The sequence below is a fragment of the Sapajus apella genome, unplaced genomic scaffold, assembly GCF_009761245.1.
Source record: "Sapajus apella isolate SASKATOON/1434 unplaced genomic scaffold, GSC_monkey_1.0 scaffold5, whole genome shotgun sequence".
Taxonomy (NCBI): domain Eukaryota; kingdom Metazoa; phylum Chordata; class Mammalia; order Primates; family Cebidae; genus Sapajus; species Sapajus apella.
Window position 1 is genome coordinate 39,441,004 of NW_022436945.1, and position 23,231 is coordinate 39,464,234.

The 23,231-nt window shown below is 36.8% G+C and overlaps 1 protein-coding gene and 1 non-coding gene across 3 annotated transcripts in view; both read right to left on the minus strand.

Annotated features, from left to right (window-relative positions):
• The window catches only part of SCFD2 (sec1 family domain containing 2), a 430,823-nt gene that overhangs the window by 310,960 nt on the left and 96,632 nt on the right, over window positions 1-23,231 (minus strand). The window lies entirely within an intron of this gene.
• LOC116548875 lies at window positions 21,387-21,493 on the minus strand. Its single transcript, XR_004267587.1, has one exon. It is a non-coding gene; the product is annotated as a U6 spliceosomal RNA (small nuclear RNA).

Sequence of the window (23,231 nt, forward strand, 5' to 3'; positions counted from 1 at the left end):
GTGTGGTGGGCGGGGGGAAGAATCAGAACTTAATAGAATTCACTGATGGGAAAACATTCTCCACCCCTCAAAACCAAATGCTCCTTTTCGACCCCAAAGTTGGTAAAGTTAACCATACATTATAGCTTATAAAGGACCAGGACCTCCAAAAGCCAAAACAATATCAAATGTGGAAAGTACATTTAGCTTAATGTAACCTTCAGTGCACCCAAGCTGACATAACTACAATGAAATCAATTACCTAATCAGCAGCTATTTGTCCAGGTCACTTCCCAAATCAATAACACAGTCTAGAAGAAGACAGAATATCCAAATTAAAGAAAGTAAAAACACAAAAAAACAATTTGCACATGAACAAAGAACCCACACAATGTAGTATTAAGGAGATGGTGAGAGAGAAGAAGAAAGTGAGTGTGTGTGAGTGCATGTGTACGGTGTGTGTGCGCACATGGTGTGTGTGTTGATGTGGAAGGGATAAACAATTATAAACAAATGACTAAAATTCATTAAGGTACAAGAAAAATGGTTTACATTATAAATAAAATTTTAGAGTAGTTGTTTTTATATAATTGCTATGGGATCATTTTTTCTCTTGAAGTGATGGTAGTTTTTAAAAGGAAACCAAATGAATCATTCAACTTCTGCTTCACAAGTGAACTTTAACTCACCACAATGATTATACTGTTATATTTTTTTAACGAGCACACTTTACTTCTTCTATCTTATTAACGAATATAGTTGATTTTTAAAAATTCTACATGGGAGAAGAGCCAAACAGTTAACTAGGTGCAGGTAGACAGGTGGCCAAGGAAAATATTCAGCCTGTATATATCAGTGAGGCTGTTCTATATGTTAAAATGTGGAAACATCTCTGTAATCGTGATAAATGAAGTGTGTGTAAATGCGTCTGGTACACATAAACAATTTCTAGCAATGATGATTAAACTAAAATTATTTAGTAGGCGTAATGTGAAAAGCACTACCTTTTTACAAAGTTTAATGTCTAAAGACAGCCCAATTGCCTATAAAACTGTAAGTACGATTGTTTCTAGTATAAGCAAAAAAGAGATGGTGAGTAAAGACAGAACTCAAGATCATAATCCCTTTATGTTTTATTGCTGCAGGTGTATAGAAAAAAGAAATTCCTCTTGGAGATGCATAGTGCCAAAACAAGAACTCCAAAAGCTTCCTTGGAATAGAGTAGGAAAAAAATGCCTCTCACTTGATTCATTTCTCTTCAGGGATTTGACGTTTGATACAAAAAAAAGGGTCTGAAATTAAAACCAGAGTGAGCATGATCTCCGAAGTCTACCTACTTTTAGTCAGGCTCTGTAAAAAGGCTCTTTTGTAAAAACTCTTAAGAGTCATACAAAAAAAAAACCTTCATGCTAGTTCAAGCTAAAAGTAAATTCAGGAATTAAGATGTGTAGGTAAATATAGGATATAAAAGTATCAGTGGAATTCTGCTTCAAAGGGTTCTTCAAATTTTTTCATTCATCCAACTAGTAATACCATATGGTTCTTTTAATGCTTAGCATTATTTTAAGACAAACTAAGATAAAAAATATAAATGATAATAATAATAATGGTTACTGCTATCACCATCATAACTTCCAAGGTCTACAAGGCCTAAGATTCTGCCCAGTCATCCTCCCGTCCACACCTCTGAATTCATCCCCTCCACTTCCCAACACTCACGCCCCAGCAGGGGCCTCCAGTCTGCTGGAGTATGAACACTGGGTAGTGGAGGTATTTTTGCCCTTTCTGCTACCTCTACCTAAAACACTCTTCCCAGATGGCCTCATGGCTCACTCCCTCTCTTCACTCAAGTCTCCACTCAAATGTCACTGCTTCATTAATGCCCAACCCTGACCACAGGAATCTGATAGCATTTTCAATTCTTGTTGCTTATTATCCCATGACCCAGCTTCATTTTTCATCATAGCACTGATCACCAAAAGCAATATTCAAATTATTGAAGAGCCAGTACAGCAAGGGCACCAACCAATGGAACACATACTATAGAAAACCTAATCAGCTTATTAGTGTATTATCATATATACCTATTACTTCTGACACGCTTTATACATTTTGTTGGTTTCTTTACTGTCTGTTTTCTTAACTAGAATGTAAGTTTCATAAAGGCAGGGACTCTGGAAGATTCACTGCTCTATTCCTACCATACAGAACAATGACTATTAGTCATATAATAGGTGCCTAATAATTATTTGTTGAAGTAAGTAACTCAGTAATTTCTGTGTGTCTATGTGTTACTACATTCTAACAATTTATCAGAAATGCAAAGAATATTCTTATATGAAATCAAGTTAGGTCGTCAGTTACTCAAAGACCATGTAAATATACAAATATACATACGCACACAGCACACATGAGTTTTATAGCATTAGATACAATAAAGCAATTAATAATAACATCTTAATATCTGTAACAATATCTTTGGTGATTCAGAAGTCACGTACAAGTCTTTACACATACAGACCCAAAGACTCCATCCAGTTATCATTGATTCTGCAGCTAATGGTCCAGGGGAAGAAGAATTCCTCTAAGAAAATAAATACACTTTACTGAAAAATAAAATGTGAAGCCCTAATTGAAATCACATGAAGGGATATTTGAAATGCTATCTTCTCTTTCCTTCCAATAAAGCTAAACAAAGTTTGCTATGCAGGAAGTGTGAGAAATTAATCTCACCTGCATCATGATGCTTATTTCAATCACAGAAAAGAATAAGTATTAACAAAAGACTGGCAGATAAGAAGGTAATAAGCAGCAGAGTAGCAGGAGTCTCAGGAGCCAATTGCAATGGTCAAATCTGTATGTTAAGTACCCACGACCAGCCAGGCACTGTGCCTACTGCAGTATATACATTATCACTAATGCCCAGAACCAACCAACAGCTACCTCAGCTACACAAATGAGGAAAACGGTTCAGGAAGGCCAAACAACTCTTCTTGGAGATTTGAAAGAAAGGAAATATTGATCATCACAGACTCTCCTCAAGGAAAGGAAAAAAAATAATTTCTCATTTTACTGATGAGGAAACCAAGGAGCAAAAGATCTAAAGACTGAAAATCAAATCCTTTGACTCCCATTCACAAGCATCCTTTTCTATTGAGGCAAAATTAGTCCATGTGCTTTTAATTTCACCAACATCTTGCTTTTTAATAAAAATTGTAATATTAAATTAAAACCCCGCTCCGTTCAAATTTATAAATTTAATCCTTGCTAATAACTATTTATCCTTGACAATATTACATCAGTTTGGAACGATGCCTCCCCATCTGTAAGTCCCTCTCCAATAGTGATTTGTGATATGAATTCCCATCTAATGGATGTTGTCCAGATTTTGAATACAATTTTTAGAATATGATTGTTTGCTTACTTTTTAACTTACTATCTATATAAATTTCAAATCAAGGCTACTGTAGTAGAAAAGAAAAATCAGTTTAAAATTAAAATATCATTGACAGGAGACATATTGGAAGAAAGCAGACCAAGATTAATATTGCTGGAAGATGGAGATTAGGAAATGAGAAATAGGGAGATCGAGCAGCTCTACTACAGCTGGTGACATTTCCAGTCCTTGAACACCATCAAGCACCATGGGAGGCTGCAACAGGAGGCAGCAGAGGAACCATGACAACAAAAAACTATGTTAGCAACACATGAGACTGACTCTGTGAACCGAGTCCCTTGGTTCCTAGCGTACCTGACATTACTTTGAATGAGTCAAATTTCAGTACCAGAGAGTTTCCTGACCACATTGTTTTCCCATCAGGCTTATTACTAAAACAGCTTTTCACAACATCAGCTAACACTTTGAAAATTTGTTCCTATACAACCATCTCGTCTGGGTTATGCCTTTCCTTTTCACCCCTCCACCCTAACCTTTGTTTTTTTTTTTTTTTAACACAAGTGAACAGTACAAATTTTAATCATGTTCTAAAAAAGTGAGAGAGGCAGCAATGGCTCAATGAGTTAAGAAGAGAATAAAAATCTTGGTTTTGAAACACGGAATCCTGGTGTGTCGCCATCATAGTATTGAACCTGGAGAAAGCCAGTGTTCATGTATGTGCTCTGACATTCTTCCTGGAGCTTGAAGCTTTGATGGAAGTAATTATTTTTACATGACTACAAAAGCTTAACTGGCATTTTTATCCATGGGACAGTGGATATCTGTGTGTGATAAATTTAGAAAACATTAAGTGATAAACATTTGCTAATAATATCCTGTATTTACTATTTGAAATTTTTATTGGTTTAATAGCTTATCATGATAACTACTTTAATGAGAGTCCTAGGGAAAAAAAGACTTGGGACTTCAACACGAATTAAATTCATTAAAAGTGGGAGAAATACTCCAAATAGCATTTTTTTTCCCCACTATAATATTGATTCCAAATGACTTGCCCAGAATAAGTAAATACTAGTTCTGGTTACCGTATTTAATCATGATTTCAGAGATATGTTGAAATTTCAAAGGGATATCATTGCAAGTAATATGCTGGAAGAAAGAACTGGTACCAGAAAGTTTAAAGCCCTAATTTGTATTGTGTCCTATCTGGTTACTGTTATCTTTGAAAAGTCATATGACTTCAGCTTTATGCATTTCATTTGGTACCCAGATATTTGCAGGCATAGGCAGTAGCAGATTCTATAGAAATGTATTTCTGTAGTCCCTCAAAGGAAGTTTTGTTTTTTTCTTTTCTCCGAAAGAGCATGGACTGGTCACCAGATGTGGAAGCCATATGGCACACAAACACGAGAGCCTGGGGACAGCAAGAATGGAGCTAATAAGCTCAGCAGGCAGGAGCACCCATTCCAAGAAGATGGACAAATGTTCAGTCCTATTGGCTTTCTGAAAAAAAATACATAAATCACTTTATTTTTAAACTAAAAATATGGCTTGGCCAGTCATTTTCTTCAATTCTTCTCATTTTTTAGTTTGAAAGGAAATTTATCCATATGTAATTTATTACTTGGTCTTAATTCTGTCCTTTTCACATATAATTCATGTTGAGATTAAAAGAAAGAAAACTAAATCAGAAATGATAGTAAGATTGCTTTAACTAGTGAAAAGTTAAATTTGTTTGCTGTAACTCTGAAGGAACTGTTATGGCTCATCAGTCACTAGGACCTGTATATTCTGTTTCTTGGTTATCTCTTGAATGTAATTCTTGCTCTCTAGGTGTCAGCCCTTTCTCCACAAACACATGCCTTGCATGCACACCCTGCCACGTGAGATCCTGCAACATGCTATGCACTATCAGAACTCTGTGCCTTTGCATATATACAGTTCCCCTTGCTTTGCATGTCTTTCCTGCCCTTCCCTAACTGGCAAATCCCCTTCATCCTTCAAAACACAGTCTAAATATCAACTGCTCACGGAATCTTGTTTGGCTTGCCTAGACAAAATTATGACTTTTTAATGCCTTTGAAAATGAACCACCACAAATAAATCCACCAATGTGTTTCTTTTCTAACATGAAAGAAATAAAATACTGATGGCAACTGACATTTATAGAGAGCTCTATTCATGCCAGACACAATGTTAACTACTTTATGCAAATCTCACGCAATGTTATAAACTTAATATATAAAAAGCTCTTACAAATTACAAAAATAATATATCCGCATTATAGATACTACAGAAACACAAAGAAAGCAAAAATCTCACAATCTACCTGAGACAGGATAAAGGTGGTCATAAATTCTTTGCTTCTCCTACCCTTGGGAGGTGTAGTCTAATTCTTTTCCTTTTAATCCGGGCTAGTCAATTAAGTTCTGGAACTTTCAAGGCTAGGTTAAAAAAAGTCTTACATTTTCTGCCAGGTCCCCCAGAATAATTTCTCTGGGTACCTTGGCCCCCATGTAAGAAGTCTGACTACCCTGAGGCTGCCATGATGGAGAGGCCATGCGTAGGCACTGCAGCTGAGTCCATCCTTCCACCTAGTCCCTACGAAGCCCAGACATGCGACTGAGGTCATCTTGGATCCTCCCTCTACAAGCTGAATATCCCCAAATAACTTCAGTAGATGCCATGGAGAATCAAAGAATTGCTCAGATCAGCTCTGCCTGATTCTTGCTCCACAAACCTGTGAGCGCCAATAAAATGCTGGCTTTAAGCCACAAAGTTTTGGGGTAATTCGCTATGTACCAACTGAATAGATAACTGAAAAATCTACTCCTTAGAAAGCTGTGATAATAATGGTGATGTATTTTCTAATATTTCTTCTACTTTATGTACCTAATCCCCCTCTACTTTCTTCACTTTTGTTTATTGTTCAACAGAGTTAGTTTCATAGTATATGAGTAGTTTTGTTTTTCATGTGAATAAACTCCCTTCTATTTACATTATATAAATAACATTTCCCACCTCATTAAAAATATTCTTCAGGCTGGGTGTGGTGGCTCACGCCTGTAATCCAAGCACTTTGGAGGCCAAGGCGGGTGGATCACCTGAGGTTGGGAGTTCAAGACCAGACTGACCAACATGGTAAAACCCCGTCTTTATAAAAAAATATATATATATTCTTCAATAACTTACTTTTTAAGAACTATATCATGCTATATCATGCGTTCCATCAAGCTCACTGTAAAGCATCTAGGTCATTCCTAATTTGTCATTCTTATTAATAAAAACCATAAAGAAAATATTACAACATAAATCATATCAGCATATTTGATTATATTTTTAATATTAACTATTAGAAATGAAATTACCCAAATGCACATCAATGATAGACTGGATAAAGAAAATGTGGCACATATACACCATGGAATACTACACAGACATAAAAAAGGATGAGTTCATGAAGGATATGGATGAATCTGGAAACCATCATTCTCAGCAAACTGACACAAGAACAGAAAACAAAACACTGCATGTTCTCACTCACAGGCTGGTGTTGAACAATGAGAAAACATGGGCACAGGGAAGGGAACATCACACACTGGGGTCTGTTGGGTGGTGGGGGTTGGAGGAGGGACAGCAGGGTGTAGGGAGAAAACTTAAATCTTTACCTACAATAAAAAGTCAATATGATATATGAAAGAGAAAAAAAGAAGAATTTACATGAAAAAAAAAGAAATGAAATTATGAGGAAAAATATAAACCTTTTCAAGGTTGATTGCCAAAGTGCTTTGACAAAATTCACCCTACCAATAGTAATGTTTCTGAATGAACACGTTACTGAACTCTACCCAACACTAATTATTATTTGGTACTCCTTGATAATTTAAAGTGGTAAATTACATCTCAGCATTGTTTGGGTTTTTTTTTTTTTTTTTTTTTACTACTAGGAAAAGTGAACATTTGTTTCATATGCTTATTAGCCAATATTATTTCTTCATCTATAAAATGGCTGGCCATATTTTCAATTCATGTTTTCTGTTGAATGATGTTTTCCTTATCCATATGAATAAATTTTTCACATGTAATGTACATCAATCTTTGTCTTATGGCAAATACTCTTCTATTTTGTTTGCTTTTGTCAAGGTGATTTGTTAATATATTTGATAAAATTTTTAGAGTGAATAATAATGGCTAAAATCTGTTGTGCTTTTTTTATGTAACTGGCAAAGGGCAATTACCTTACATAAATTTTTGTATTCTAAAGATTTAATGAATTTGCTACTATGATTATCCCTTCTAATTTACAAATGAGGAAACTGTAGCTTAATGAGGTAGATAATTTCCACCAAGATCACTCAGTAAGTATCAGCAGAATTTAATTCCAGAACCCTCTAATCTTAAGGTCCTTTCTCTTAACCACTAAGCCATACTATGATCAAATCTGGTGCTTTCCCCTTTGTGATTAATGTCATGGCTTTTAGGTTCTTCCCTACTCCAAAATAAACCCAATGTTTACCAATATTTTCTGGTAGTTTACTTTTGATTTTGGGTATTTTTAATTTTTTTTAACTTTAAGAATATAGAAATGTGATCTTGCTATATCGCCCAGGTTGGTCTCAAACTCCAAGCCTCAAGAGATCACCTTGGCTTCCCAAAGCGCTGGAATTACAGGTATGAGCCACTGCATCTAGCCTGGTTTTGGTTTTCTAATTTACCTTTTAACATAGCGATAATCACTCCCCCCATCAATTTTTCTTGGTCACATATTAAATATTTCCTACTGGTTTGTGATACCATCTTTATCAAATAAAAAAGTTACTAAAATATTCCTGCATCTGTTCCTGAATTATCTTGCAGCAATACCACATTATTGCTAATAATTTTAATGGAAGGGAGAGGATTAATTGCTGAATTAAAAGGTAAGCCAAAACCAAAAAAGACTACTAGAAAATGCTGATAAACATTACTGATGTATAAAATGATGTTTAATATTGACATATATTATCATATGGGCTGAGACAAGTCTTTTTACCCAACATTATTGTCAGTTAGCCTTTTTTTTGGCTGTTTTTAAGAAAGACTTAATCAAATTACTTAAAAAAAAATTCACTGACATTCTGATGAGCGATGAAGTAAATTCATAAAATAAATTGAGAGGAAATTTTTAATGAACACCTACTATCTGCCAGGTGGAAAAATAACAATAAACAAAACATATGGGATCCCTGTCTTCAGAGAGCTAAGGAGATACAGATAAGTTAGGCAGTATTTAAATTAATTGAATTATTTAAATTAGGGTAATCAGTGTAAGAGGATGGGCAGCACCAAAAAAAGGCAGCTAACTTGGACTTGAAGGATGAAGTAACACATAAAGGTAAAGAAATGACCCAGTAAAAGAAAAGATCACTGTGACTGTCCCTTTAAAACAGTTGCCTCTACCACCAGAAATCAACCAACCTCAAAAAACCTGTCTATCACTAATTAAATTATGCTTAACATTCTTGTGCAGTTATCAGGGTATTACGTTTTCCTGTGGATAATTTACCCCTGATCTAAAAAAGGTATCCCTAATGAGGGTACGTTTCAGTGATCGCCTTGCTGTTGACGATGTCCTGGACCTTCTCGTGCTTTCCTGTCATACTGTCTTCCTGCAAAAGAAGATGGAGCATGTGGCTGACAGATGGAAGAATGGCCAGTATGTGTTTCTAATATGTTTTTCATGTATTCTATATGATGTGTGACCTCTGTGAGTGTCTCCTCTGGACTCTCATCTGAGCATCGCCTGACCTTCAGTGATGAAAATCTCTCCTATCACTACTTCAAAATTTTGTATAAAAGGGCACCAATTATAATTTCAGCCTTAGAAAGGTAACAAAATTAAGTATAACGTGAGAAAAAGATATTGTATATGAGAGATGTGAATACAAATTTTGATGTAAAGAGAAAAAAAAGGGAAATTCTTTTGTGTAGCCAACGTTTAGAAAGAAATCTAGATCTTAAATAAACCCACATAAGCCCTCTATAGAGGGATGAACCATAGAGCGGATTCTTATAAGATGGCTGCCAAAATTCTTCCCCAAAATGAAAATCTTGGTACAACCAGGGCTGAGATTTCTCAAGTAAATACAAACAACAAGACAAAGTCTTTGCATGAACTCAGAAACTGTTTGTTGTTTGGATCATGCCTCACTACAATAGAAAATCTTAGCTTTTGGGGCTGAGCACTGGGGAGTCTAAACCCTTTATCCCCTTATGCATCATCTATCAGTTAATATATGACTGGAAAATGGCAAATAAGATAAATTACATGTACTGGAGGGGAGTGCTCCAAAAGAAATTCCAGGGTATATTATTTATTCATAAAGTAAAAACAAGGAATTGTTTCTGAAAAAAATCAAAAGTTAAGAGTCTGACTTTATTTGTATATTCTGATAAATGCACATACAGGTGATTTGCTTATAAACAGGCAGAGCTGTACTTCTTCTACTAGAAGTGTAGTTTAACAATTATATTCTTTAATTTATATTTTCAAATAAGCCCTTCAAGGTAGTGTGGAAGAGTTATTGAAAGCACAGACTGTGGAGTCAGGTAGAGCCAGGACAGAATCCAGGCTCTACCACTTATTAACTATGGAACCTAGGCAGATACTTAACTTATCTAAGTTTCTTTTTCTTCCTCTGTAAAACAGGAACGAGGATAGTTCCTAGAAATGTAAGGCTTCAATAAGACAATGCACGTAAAGCATTTAGGCCTAGTTCCTATCACTGGGCAAGAGCTCCATGGTGGTAGATGGTTTGGTAGTGAGGATCAACTATCTCATGATTTCAGTACAAACATCTTGTAAAGACTTCAGAATGGTTTCACTAAGAACAGGGTAAAAATGGGAGTCGTGTGGTGAAACAAAAGTGATCAGGGCTTCTGGCAAGACTCACGCATCTGACAAGATCAGGCCAAGCTATAGACAAGCAGCTGTAACCATCCTTCTCCTATGACTCTTGGCAAAAACCCTCGTGTGTAAGTTGTCACTTAAACTCTGTGTCTTCTGCTGCTTCAACAATAACATGACCTCTTTTATGAGTTTGATGAAGACAAAATAGATCCAAATGTTAAGATATTTTCTACATCTCAGATACTGAAATCAGATATACGATATCTGAATCAAGTAATGAAATCAGATATTCAATATCTCATATATATGAAGTATAATTTGAAATAAAATTAGATGAAAGTATCTCATTATAATAAAGAACTACACATTCATCAAGCCAATACGTATAGTGTATCATGTGCTTTTTATAGGTTAGGCATATTCCAAGTGAAGGGAAAGCATGAATAAATAAGTTATAAAATGCCAGTCTAACAGTATGGATGTGGTTGTGGCAGAGTGAAATGGACATAAATAAGCCATGCTCTAACTGATATGTATTATTATAGGTGTGTGTATAAGGGACTATGGCATACTAAGAAAGGAACCATTCAAGTGGGATATATATCCCTTATAAGTTGAAAACTAATTTAAAAGAAAACCCTTCTTAACACTGAACAACGTGGTTTAGACCTAATAGATGCTCCAAATCTGTACTGATTATAATCCTTATTATTTAATTTGCTTGTACTCTACTCTCTAGATAATGCAAGCCAAACAACAGCACAGATCTTGTTTATCTTGTTCATTGATTCAGCCTTGCTGTCAAAGCATGGTGTCTGGTGTCTAATAGGTGGCTCAAAAACTATTAGTTGGTTGAATGAGTGGATTTTATGTTCTGGCTACATAAGAAATCATCTCCATTTGGAGGTCATTGCATTAGCTCTCCTACAAAAGCAAAATATCTTAGCTTCTAAATTTTAGTCTATATTTTCTCTTTTTTTACTGTGTTATTTTATCATGCTAATCAGAAATACACTGAATTATTCCTACACCCAATCAGTATATGAATTATTCTTAAGGAGAATTTAAATCAGGTGAATGCCATTAAAAACTATTCTTATCAGTAGAGAAGAATGCTGATGATGTATGCCTTGGTTGATAAATTCATCGTGTTTAAATAGGCAGCTTTCCTCTAAAGTGTTGTGTTTATGAGATTACTGCTAATCCACTTTTTTCGTTTCTTTTTCTCACAAAGGCTATAATCTCCTTAAAAATGTAAGAGCAAGAAGAAAACAAATCCATTAAATAAAAGTGACTTTACAAATTTTATGTCTTTGTACTTTATAATGCTTTTTACCATCAAAACTAAAGTTAAATAATACAAAACAAAAAATAGTGGTTATCATGTATTCAATAAGACAGAAGATAAATTATATATTTCTCATTAAAATTAATAACAAGAAATGTCAAATCCAATATTTTTCCAATTTAATTCCCTACTTTTTTCTGTTTAAAAATTATAAATCCAGAATGTCGCAAGGAAAACAAACTTTAAATACTTACTAATATATCAAACAAAACAGCAACACTAACTGAAACAAAACAGTTCACTTAACAAAAAGAAAAAAGGCTACACCATACCTACATGGACAAACTACTTAAAGGAATCTTCTATACTCTCTAACAAAACGACAATAAAGGTTTTTTTAATCACATGGATGGATAACAACAGAAAGCTCCACATGGAAGGGTGATAATCTATCAATTTTTATAATATATTTTTCCCCTGGAATAAGCTTTTTGGCGATTTTGTTTTGCTATTTACAAAATCGGGAGATAAAAAACCAAGACTAGTATTCTTGCATTTTGTGTCAGGAAAGACTCCTGTTAAAAACATACAGCACAACTAGTATGTAATTGCCCAGCTGTGGATTTCTTTTTCTGCACAGGACATGAAATGACATAAATTACTCTAGAAGAAATATTTCCAGAATGTTTGTAAAATTACCCTGCAACACAACACTGCAAGTTAGAAGCCAATACTGCTCCCACTGGACAGTCCTGAGTAAAGAAAGCACTGAGGAGAGCCACGTACTCCTAAACTATGTCCATCTTTAGGAGATTTGGATCATTTGACATTCATCACTTCAAGCATCAACACATTCTCAAAAAAAAAAAAAAACCAGACTTATCAGCTGTCTGATACTCAACACTCATCCACTTCTTCCACACATCCACTTCTGCTGTGAGTCCTTTAACTTAAAAGAACGAGAAGAACAGAGGGAGATGGGAAGGCACAGACCTTCCAGAGATCATGGAGAAATCCATGCACCAGCCCAACCCTCCTATCTAGTCTCAGCGCCCACTAATGTTAAGCTAACCGCTAGCACTCTCAGAGCACTTAAGTCAGAAATATTCTAGATATTCTGCCAGCCTACGCATAGGCTTCCCTCAGGAAAGCACACCTTTAGGTATGTTAGACACAAGACACCCTGTGAATGGACATAAGCAAGACTTGGTTTCTCTAGGGCTAACACTAAAAATAAAAAATAAAAAAAATCAGTTAAGACAGTGTTATTTCCCTTTATTCTTAAGAACCCAGATGTTTAACAAAGAAAAAAGAATCCTAGCACCACTGCGGTGGTTGGCATGGTACAAACAGCTAGAAGGAGTGGCTCGGGATGGAAGATTCAGTTAGTGGAGGGAAGCAAAAACCATTGTTATTCCTATTTTGGTCAGGCAAGAATAACCAGAAGTTGTATCCTCCTTGTTTTTCACAAAATGGAGACCCACCCATACGCGCCTTCAGTCACTGGCATAAGGTCTGTATTTGAAACTTTTTGGTAGACCCATAAAATGGTAAGAACCAAAATTGTTAGCCTTGAACTTACTTTGTCTGATTACTAACTCTGGTTTTCAGCTGGAATAACATATGATATCATTGTTTCTAAGCCAAGATCAGTTAAAAAGCACTGGTTTGCATAGCCTATATATTCCACTCTCATTTTCTGATCAGATGCTTGGCACAGATTTGCCTAACTCACAATCTGAAAATGTGCCTTCCCTGGGAAAAGGAACAAAAGTTCATGGGTGTCATTTTCTTTTTTCTATTTGTCTATTTTTCATTATTTAAAAATACAATACTTTGATGGGGAGAAGAACAACACTAAAATAACTATTCTCCAAGAAAAAAATGAAATTGAGATGATATATCCTTATGGAGAAATGTGTAAGTCTCATGAGGTTCCAATTAAAAGCTTACTGAGGAGTAAAACTCAAGATAAAAATCTAATGTGAATGCCAAATTTACAGATATATCAAAGAAAAACAAATTAGTGGGAAATACTGCATTTCAGTAATCCCAGTACCCACAGAAAAAGTTCTCAATTTAAATGCAGAATCTAGGACTTACTTTTCTCACAGAGGCAATACTAGAAAAGCAGGACTCAGATACTCATGCCAGGCTACAAAATCCTACTTGGTCCTGTATCCCTGAAAATGGCATGAGTAATAGTAGTGTACTATAAATCCACATTACAAAACAAACTGTATGCACACCCAAAAACCCACGTTTGTTTCAGTTTGACAGCATCACCGTCTGGCAGACAGCATGTGCTCAATAGATTGTTATTATATAGACTGAAACAGAATACTTTGAAAAAGGCTTTTCAGCTTTTCCCCTCCACTGTTGGAAGTGACACCTCTGTTGGCAAAGAACTAGACGGGAGGAGCTTCTCTGGAAAGGAGAGAAGGTGAGGAAGAGAAGATTTATATTTCTTGGAACTAATAAAGTTTATTAATTCTCTCTATCTATAAATAATACAGTGTCCCCCAGGTGTTCTGAATGATTTAAAAAAATGAAGGTAGCAGAGCAGAGGTTTTGCAATTAAATAAAAACGTCTAATCAAATGAATGCCTGAGAACCCAACAGGTTAGGCAGCTCAGGTCTCTTTAATTCCTAATGTTATTTATCTGGAACTTTTTCAATAAAGTTCTTTGGAAAATTTTAAAATTCTAAAAATTCAGAGTTCCACTAAAATAAGTGAAATCTTCATACACTACTTCCAAACACCCAGAGTCTGGTGACGTTTAAGAACACAAGCATCAACAGAATTCATTATTTTGATCACTTCCTTAGCAGGTCATAAAATGATCAGGATTACAAGGTTCACAGCACAAGCTCTTGTGATGACTACTGCAGCGAAAGGTGACCACATTAATTGAAATCTAGTTTGGCTGTTGTCACAGAGACCCAAATTGCGGTGGCTTAAATAAGACAGGAATGTATGTCTTACTTACAAAAAGTGAAAATAAGTGGTCCTGGGCTGGTATGGTGTTTCCACCATCATGAGAGAACCCCCATGCTCTTTCCAACTTTTGCTCAAACATCCCCAACACACAGCTTCCTCTATGATCCAAAATGGCCACTCCTCCTCCTGCCATTCTGGCTGCATTTCAGCATGCAAAAAGAAAGGGGATAAAGGAAGACATGTGCCTACACTTTAAATGCACAGCCTGAACCTGGCCCACATTACCTCTACATAGGTCTCATTTGCCAGAACCTGGTCTGGTGTAGTTGCAAGGGTAACTGGGAAGCACAGTCATTATTTGGGGTGGCCATGTGCTATGTAAAAGGGTGAGAACAAGTGGTAAGAACATAAAGAAGCCTCTCTGTCCTAAAAGCCACAACACAGTATCTCTCTGTACTCTGGTAAACCATGTAAACATTTATCAATTTATTGCAGGTACCAATCTGTGGCAAGTAAATTCCAACAAACCTCTCCAATTCCCATGAGCAGGAAGTTATCTCTGCTACTGCAAGTGTGAACATGAAGATTCTTCATTTGAGGACATACTCACGAAAAAGGTACACAAGGTCCCTATTCTCACTTATCTTATAATCTAGCAGAGAGAGATAAGGTAAACAAAATAATGTCAATAAATGAGAAGTAAATAGAAAACAAAAGTGGCTCCAAGCTATTCAGGGAAGGCCTCCCTGAGGAGTCCACACCTGAGTTTTGACCTGAGCCAGCTATGTGAGGAGAAATTAGCAATTGTAAAAGCTCTGAGATTCTCCATTTGTCAAGATCAAAGTTACCTCAGCTCTAGTTTTCTTTATGTAAGTCTGTTACATGTGGAAGAGAGAATGAACTTATGAGCATGTGTGTGTGTGCGTACGTGTTTTTGCACGCATACATACGTGTATGTATAAGGACAAAAGAGAAATCTATAACACTAGCATTGAAGTTAATACTGAACAACCAAAAATAACCTAGAATACTCTAAAGCCTGGGCAATCTATGGAAAGAGGAGGATAAAAAAGCAAATTGTTAGAGAAGTTGAGAGGCACAGTGGAACTTTGTATTCTGTGATGGTTAATACTGAGTGTCAACTTGATTGGACTGAAGGATACAAAGTATTGATTCTGGGTGTGTCTGTGAGGGGATTGCCAAATGAGATTAACATTTGAGTCAGTGGGCTGGGGAAGGCAGATCCACCCTTAATCTGGTGGGCAAGATCTAATCAGCTGTCAGTGAATATAAAGCAGGTAGAAAAACATTAAAAAAGAGAGATGATCCTAGCCTCCCAGCCTACATCTTTCTCCCGTGCTGGATGCTTCCTGCCCTTGAACATCAAACTCCAAGTTCTTCAGTTTTGAGACTCAGACTGGCTCTCCTCGCTCCTCAGCTTATAGATAGCCCATTGTGGGAACTTACGATCGTGTAAGTTAATACTTAATAAACTCCCTTTTATATATATATATATATATATATATATATATATATATATATATACACACACACACACACACACACATATATACACACACATATATATACACACATATATGCGTGTGTGTGTTTATGTGTGTGTGTATATATATATATACACACACACATATATGCGTGTTTGTGTGTGTGCTTGTGTGTGTGTGTTGCTGAAATAATCATGACATATTCTCAGGATATTCAAGTAGTCACATATTCAAGTAGGCTATATGTATATATCCTATAAGAGAACCCTGACTAATACATATTTAAAAGTTGTTTTTCCTAGTTGCTTTAAATGGTGCTACTTTTTATATAAAGTTAACTAACTTTGAGTGTATTGTTTTAACTAAATTGCAGTTCAAAATGAATAATTAGCAGTTATGAATAAAATGTCAACTGGTTTCATCTCTGGAAGATTTTAGGGAGTCAGTAGCAATCTGCTACTCAGGTAGCATGTTTTTGCTCCAATGGCTTTGCCAATATAGCAGAACCAGAAAGATATCAAGTCAGGCCCAGGTCTGAGGGAATTTTCATCTACCTCTTACTTTCCAAAACCCCAATGTCATTTTTATGACTGATCATAACACACACCATCATTTTATGTGCTTCCAAGCTGGAAAAAAAATAGTTTCAACTAAAATATGCTACCAATTTCAGGATGTACTCAAATTTCAGAAATGTGAAAAAATAATCATATCGAAATCAATGAAAAATGGTAGGTAGTATTCTTCTAGCCAAATCTGCCCCTCTACCTAAGTAGCAGATTTTTGAAAGCATCAGGTAGATGAAAATCCCCTCAGACCTGCACCTGACTTGATATCTTTCTGTCTCTTCTGTATTTGCAAAGGCATTGGAGTAAAAACATGGTACCTAAGTAGCAGTTTGCCTTCACTGGCCATGAGTATGACAAAAAGTTGTTCACTTGTTGTAGTCAACTCATTGTAGCACCTTTCATAAGTTAAGGTGGGTGATCTTTTATCAGGTAACTGTGTGACTACTTGAATATCCTGAGAATATATCATGATTATTTCAGCAACATTGAACTTTCCCCTGTCTAGTCTAGGGCTGAGGGGTGCTTTGAGAATGACCTTTTAGACTGACACTATGAGATCTTAGGCCAGGAAGATTTTTATTAGTGGGTTACTGATAGCTCAAGAAGGTCTTGATTTAGCTTGGGTCTATATAGTGAAATATAAGTAGCATAATATTTTAAGTATTAATACAGTGATTTTAAATAGTTAGAAATCATGACAGATTATCCTAGTTAAAACAAACCTGTAATTAGTATTTTTAAAACAATAGAACTATATAAATATTTAATTACTGTATTTGCTTAATTTTAAAACTGTTTTGTATAGAACTCATTTTGATAAAAAGCATGTAAGACATTTTATTCATGACTGGCTACTTTGTCAGCTCTTGTATCATTTTATTGTGATTCTTAGCTTCCATAGATTGAGTTTCAACATTCTCCTGAATCTTACTGACCTTTATGTCTATTCATATTCTGAATGCCATTTCTGTTATTTCAGCCATCTCAGCCTGATTAAGAACCTTTTCTCTCCAGCTAGTGCAGTCATATGGAGGAAAGAAGACACTCTGGCTTTCTGAGTTGTCAGAGTTCTTGCACTGGTTCTTTCTCATCTTTGTGGGCAGATGTTCTTTCAGTCTTTAACGTTGCTGTCCTTTGGATGGCTTATTTTCTTTTATCCTATTTGATAATCTTGGGGCTTTATTCGTAGTATAAGGTGAGTTCAGTCAACTGGTTTCATCTCTGGAAGATTTTAAGGAGTCAGGACTCTGCTCAGGAGTCCTAGCCTGTGTGCGCTAACCCTGGGTGACTGGTATTGGCACTGGCTTTGTTCTCTGGCTCCTCAAGGTTAGGAACCTGTTGCACTTGGAGGACTGAGGTGCTCCCATACTGCTGGCCACAACACTCTAATGGGTGGTGCCAGCCAAAGCACGTCATAGGCTGGTGGCAGCAGGGCTTGTTTTTGTTTGCACATACTAGCAGCACTGGTAGCAGCAGTGCAGCAGGGTGCATGCTTGTTGGCTGCTGCAGGATGCTAGTGGGTGCCAGGGTGCTAGCCTCTGTTTTGGCATTCACAACTGCAGCAATGGCAGCACAGCTCATGGAGGCTGGGAGCCCCTGTCCAGTAATTGTGCCCTTTTGCACTAGTGATGGTGTTATCATGGAGGTGGGGCACTGGTAGGTGTAGGACTGTGTACATCCTCTGTGCCACTCAGGGTGGGGGCATGTCCACTGTTTTCCATGTCTAGTTTCACAGCCACAACAGTGTTGACACAGAGGTGGGGTGCTGGCAGAAAGGGACTGATAAGCTCAGTGCCCACTAATGCTCCAACAACAATGGTGGTGCAATTATCTTTTTCGTGATGAATTTCCCAGGTATTCTTTGAGCTTCTGGTATTTGGATGTCTAGATCTCTATCAAGGTCAGGGAAGTTTTCCTCAATTATTCCCTCAAATACATTTTCCACACTTGTAGATTTTTCTTCTTCCCTGGGAACACAAATTATTCTTAGGTTTTGATGCTTAACATAGTCCCAAGCTTCTTGGAGGCCTTGTTCATTATTCAAAATTCCTTTTTCTTTGTCTTTGATGGATTGGGTTAATTCAAAAGCCTTCTCCATGAGCTCCGAAGTTCTTTCTTCTGCTTGCTCAATTTTATCTGAGACTTTCCAGTGCATTTTTGATTTCTCTAAGAGTGTCTTTGATTTCCAGAAGTTGTGATTATTTTTCATTTATGCTGTCTATTTCACTGAATATTTTTCCTTTCATATCCTGTATCATGTTTGTGATTTCTTTAAGTTGGACTTCACCTTTCTCTGGTGTCTCCTTGATTATCTTAATAACTGACCTTCTGAATTCTTTTTCTGGAAATTCAGAGATTTCATCTTGGTTTGGATTGCTGGTGAGCTAACGTGATTTTTGGGTGGTGTTTAAGAATCTTGTTTTGTCATTTTACCAGAATTGCTTCCCTGGTTCCTTCTCATTTGGGTAGACCATGTCAGAGGGAAGATCTGGGCCTCAGGGCTGCTGTTTAGATTCTTTCGTCTCATGGGGTGCTCCCTTGATGTAGTTCTCTCCACTTCCCCTAGGAATGGGGCTTCTTGAGAGTCATACTGCAGTGATCATTTTTGCTCTTCTCGGTCTAGCAGACCAGTGGAACTACTAGGTTCCAGGCTGGTACTGGGGAGTGTCTGCAAAGAGTCCTGTGATGTGATCCATCTTCAAGTCTTTCAGCCATGGATACCACCACCTGCTGGATACCAGTGGAGGTTTCAGGGGAGTGAAGTGGACTCTGTGAGGGTCCTTGGTTGTATTTTTGTTTCGTGTGCTGGTTTTTGGTTGGTTGCTTCAAGAGTGCATCAGCTGCAGTACTATAGGAGGATGCAAACTTGCCTTAGGGTTGCCTGGTTAAGTATTCAGGTTTTTGAGGCAGCAGGCAGGGCCATAGAGCTCCCAAGAGATTATATCCTCTGTTTGGCAACCAGGGCTGGTAGAGAAAGACCACCAGGTGGGAGCAGGAATAAGTGTGTCTGAGCTCAGACTCTCCTTAGGCGGGGCTTGCTGCAGCTACTGTGGCAGATGGGGATGTGGTTCCCAGGCCAAAGGAGTTACGTTCCCAGGGGGATTATGGCTGCCTCTGCTGAATCACACAGAGCACCAAGGAAGTCGGGTAGAGCTGGCAGTAACAGGCCTCACCCTGTTCCCACGTAAGCCACAGTCTTAAAGGCTAGTCTCATGCCCACTGTGCCCCTGCAACATAACCGAGTTTATTTCCAGGCAGCCGGTGACCAGGGCTGAGAACTTACCCCAGACCACCAGCCTCCCCACTGAGAAAGCAAGCCGACTCTCGATTTTTCAGCGTCTCGGGGAGACTGCAGTGGTGATCCAGTTCCTTCAAATGTTCTGTGCATTCTCTCAGCTTTCCTGGCACGTTCCTGCGGTAGTTCTTGGAGCAGAAGTTCACGATGTGAGCCTCCACACACTGCTCTGTCTGTCTGAGTGGGAGCTGCAAGCTAGTCCTGCCTCCTATCCATCATCTTAATCCAAATATCCATAGATGTTTTTGCAAGTGACAAAACGCCATGCTGCCAAATGACTCTGAAGAGCAAAGCCCACAGAGAAGCAGAGTGGTCTTCCCAGAAAAACTCAATCCTAATTATAAATGGTTAAAAAGAAGGTATTATACTGCATATTCTCGCTCATAGGCGGGTGTTGATCAATGAGAACACATGAGCACAGGGAGGGGAACATCACACACTGGGGTCTTTTGGGGGGGGGGGCTAAGTGAGGGACAGCATGGGGTGGGGAGGTTTGGGAGGTATAACATGGGAAGAAATGCCAGATATAGGTGACAGGGGGATGGAGGTAGCAAACCACATTGCCGCGTATTTACCTATGCAACAATCCTGCATGATCGGCACATGTGCCCCAGAACCAAAAGTACAATTTTTTTAAAAAAGAAGGTATTATAAAATAGAACTTCCCAGGGTATTGGTGAAGTCAGAAACACCACTAAAATGAGCCATCATATTTCCAAGCTAAGACATATGACATGAGAGCTAATAGATGCACTAGAGGACCGAGAAGGTAAAATCTGCCAATTTATTGTAGAATTAGCAGACATACTATTATTTAGCTTAGATCAACTTTATTTCTTACAGAAAGATGTTGTCTAACATTCAATATATTTTAAAAAACCAATCCTACCTATTAAAAACTATTTTGGCAGCCAATAAAATAGATGACTATCTTTTATTGCAAAGAGATAAAATTTAAAACTAAAGCTATATTTCATCTCAATTTTCTTGAGTGGCTTTATAACTCATTTATATTTTATTCAAAAACCATTTCCCAAGATGGATTGTTCTAATTTAAAGTATAAATTCTACCTAAAGAAATCACTGGAAATGGATATAATACATATATATTTATAAAGTATATGTTCAGGAAGTGGGAATTTTAAACACAGCTGCTTCCTTAATACATAGTTTGCTATCATTTTATAACTACGATAAGTTATAATCAATAAAAGAATTTTTCCTTGTATTACTCTTCAGTGGTTTTATAGAGGGAAAATCAGATGTTGGACAGCGTTTGAGAATACATATTGCTTTTCAGGGTTCTCACTGTATGATACCTTGATTTGATCCCACAAAATCTTTTCTGGGGTTTCAAAATTTTCTGGATACAATGAGAATTATGTTTATTATTATTATTACCACTCACACGAATACACCATGCCATTTTTTAAGACAAGCAGAAAAACTATAAGGCTTAAAAAATCATAATGAATTTGCTAATGCACAATTTTTCTTTAATATTTACTTTTATTTTAGATTTTAAAAATGTGAAATGCTTCATGAATTTGCATGTCGTCCTTGTGCAGGGGCCATGCTAATCTTTTCTGTTTCGTTCCAATTTTAGTATATGTGCTGCCAAAGTGAGCACCAAATGCACAATTTAAAGGGTCATTTATTTGCTATGTAATTTTAACAAAAAGGTCAATAGTTTCATTTTCTTTGAAGTTCAAGCACTAGTTATTGTTATAACTGTAGCAATTACATTGTACCTATTAAGTAACTATTTTCTTTTTCCTTTTTTTTTTTTTTTTTTTTGAGACAGGGTCACCCAGTCTGGAATGCAGTGGCGCGATTACCTCTTGGGCTCAAGTAATCCTCTTGCCTCAGACTCCTAAGTAGCTGAGACCGCATGCATGCACCACCACACCCAGCTGATTTTTTTTTTTTTAATTTTTAGTACAGACGGCGTCTCACTATTCGTTGCCCAGACTGGTCTTGAACTCCTGGCCTCAAGTGATCCTTCTGTCTCAGGATTGCAGGTGTGATTCACAATGCCCAGCCAATAAATTTTTAATGGAGAGGGAAAAAAAAAAGCTTTTTTCTTTCTCTTTTTTTTTGAGACGGAGTCTCACTCTATTGCCCAGGCTAGAGTGCAATGGTGTGATCTTGGCTCACCGCAACCTCTGCCTCCTGGGTTCAAGTGATTCTCCTACCTCAGCCTCCCACGTAGCTGGGACTACAGGCACGCACCATCATGCCCAGCTAATTTTTTTGTGGTTTTAGTAGAGATAGGGTTTCACCATGTTGGCCGGGTTGGTCTTGAACTCCTGACCTTGTTATCCACCTGCTTCGGCCTCCCAAAGCGCTGGGATTACAGGCATGAGCCACCGCACCCGGCCAAAAAAAATAAAAAGCTTTTTTCTTGTGACAATTAGCATAAAAACATCAGTCATCCATTGCAGAAAAAGTGGGTTTTAAACCAAGATTTAAAGAAAAATACTGTCAAACATTATCAAACAGTAAATATAAAAAGATGGTAACATTTTCCTAAGTGACAAACTCATTCTTCCTTAATAAATTTTAATTTAGGAAACCAAAATCTAGGTGAGATTATATTAAAGGCATTACTCACATAAAATAAGTTGGCATTTGTAATATTTTTGACCCAGCTGAAAGAATAAATATCAATGATTATTTATTGTGCATTTACTGTACTTAGTTATGTATTAATACACATATAATCTCACTCAAACCTAATGATAACACTATGAGGTAGATACTTTATTCCTCTTTAGATAAGGAAACTAAGCCAAACTCTCTTGATATACTATAAGAAAGGGATTCTTCATACTTCATACCCTTTCACCAAATTAAATGAATTTGTACTTTAATTAAAAGGCAAAGCTACTTTGTGAAAACACTCACTAATTGAATCATAAAAATATCCATAATCAGTTTAAACTTGTTTTTTCTACACTTCAAATTTGAAGCAAAATCAGAATTATTTTACAACTAGCCCATATGTATTCAATGCCTAAAACACTGAATATGATATTGGGCCTTGGAGATAAGAAAGAAAAAAGGAGTCATGAAGATGCTTTGTCTCCTACGGTTTTTAAATTGTACTCACTGCTAACAAATATTAGATTTTCCCCAACAATACTCAAAAAGGTTTCTATTTTGAGCACATAATAATATCGTTAGAAATTAAATTTATAAATCTATCTTTTCCAGGAGCATAAGTCCAACACAAATCTTACAAATAGTCTTCAGTCTATTGCTGACTAGTCATTAGATCACCAAAACCACCATAAGTAGCAGATATGCAGTAATCTATTTTTAACTGTAGATTTCTAAGGCCAATTTCTTTTTTTTAACCAAGGTTG